The sequence below is a fragment of the Erinaceus europaeus genome, chromosome 10 (genome assembly GCF_950295315.1).
Source record: "Erinaceus europaeus chromosome 10, mEriEur2.1, whole genome shotgun sequence".
Taxonomy (NCBI): Eukaryota; Metazoa; Chordata; class Mammalia; order Eulipotyphla; family Erinaceidae; genus Erinaceus; species Erinaceus europaeus.
In genome coordinates, this window is record NC_080171.1 from 64878540 (window position 1) to 64880206 (window position 1667).

Here is a 1667-nt window from a genome sequence, read left to right on the forward strand (position 1 = left end):
TTTCAAGTCAGTACATAGAAAAAGAACAGGAACTGTTATTCTTTTTTTTTTTTTTTTTTACGTTTTTTTATTTTATTTTTTTTATTTTGGGGGAAGAGGGGGCGGGGGGGCTTAGCTGCGCTGCAGGGGTCGGAGTCTCTTATTCTGTCCTGGTGTTTCCTTTGTAGTTACTGTTGTTGGAGAGGACAGAAAGAAATGGAGAGAGGAGGGGAAGACAGAGAGGGGGAGAGAAAGACAGACACCTGCAGACCTGCTTCACCGCCTGGGAAGCGACTCCCCTGCAGGTGGGGAGCTGGGGGCTAAAACCGGGATCCTTAAGCTTTGTGCCACGTGCTGCTAAACCCACTGTGCTACCGCCCGACCCCCTTTTTGAAACAGAGAGAAATGGACAGAGAGAAATGGAGAGGGAGGGAGTAGGGAGGGAGTAGGAAGGGATGGAGAGACTGATCCCTGCTTCATCACTCACAAAGCTTCCCCCTGCCCTGCAGGTGGGGACCCGGGTCTTGAACCCGGGTCCTGGCGCACTTGTGCGCGTGCTTGACGTCTCGTCACCCAATCTGGTCCCCTACGCCTACACTGAACTTCTCTGTTCCAGACTCTTGGAAACAGAGTTGGCAGTCAGCTGAGGTCAAGAACAAACACCTCATCGCAGACCCCTGCGAGCGTCAACCCGGCTTTGACCTAGCACGTTATGATCGGACCCTCCTCAATCGCTATCCAACAGGCCATGGCCGGTGCGCCGCTATGTTCCATCGCTGGGGAGCCAGAGACGACCCGAACTGCCCCTGCGGCTCCAGACAGACTAGGACCCACATAGTCAACGACTGCCACCTCTCCAGATTCAAAGGAGGTCTCGAAACTTGACATCAGGCTCAACCTGACGCTGCTGACTGGCTACGGAAGAAGGGCAAACGCTAGAAGAAGAAGAAGCAGGGGCACTGCCAGCCGGCCCCTGCCCAGATGTTTCTTCCTGATGAATTGACCGTTTCATTCCGCAAAGGGCTGAAATGGCCAACAGACCAGAGGAAGGCAGTTTCTTTAGGCTCCTGTTTGAAACCAGCGGCTGCGGCTGACCGCTGGCCTTGATTCAGGGCCCGACTGTTATTCTTTTATCTGACAAATTAGATCTTCAAACTGGGGAGAGAGCACAATGTTTATGTTAGAAAATTTTCCTGCCCGAGCCTCCCGGGTTCAATCCCCAGTACCACCATAAGCCAGAACTGAGCAGTGCTCTGGTGGGTCTCTCTCTCTCTCTCTGTCTCTATCTCTCTCTCTGAAATGAAATGAAATAAAATATTCAAATCAAAACAAACAAACAAAAAACCTAAAATAAACCCTCAGGGAAAGAAAGGTGATAAAAAACAAGAGGTTATTATATAATGATCAAAGAGTCAATCTATCAAGTGAATATAATTGATATTAATACATAAAGTAACAATCATATGTGCAGTCATATATACAGACACTAACCAACAAAAACAAACACCACCAGATTTCAAAATTATCCAGAGAACACAAACTTCCTATACCTGAATAGTGAGTAGTAATCTAGCACAAATAACTTGATTAACAAAGATAATAGATTCTGAAATAAACGGAAATACTGGAAATAATATGGGGAGATTTCTGATGAGAATTATTGAGGTTTTATTGTTTTGTTTTTGCTT

General features: G+C 47.0%; 1 non-coding gene across 1 annotated transcript; it reads right to left on the reverse strand.

The window, feature by feature from the left end:
* Positions 1-958: 958 nt before the first annotated feature.
* LOC132541122 (small nucleolar RNA SNORA2/SNORA34 family) lies at positions 959-1097 on the reverse strand. The gene has a single exon (XR_009552296.1). It is a non-coding gene; the product is annotated as a small nucleolar RNA SNORA2/SNORA34 family (small nucleolar RNA).
* Between the last annotated feature and the right edge of the window lie 570 nt (positions 1098-1667).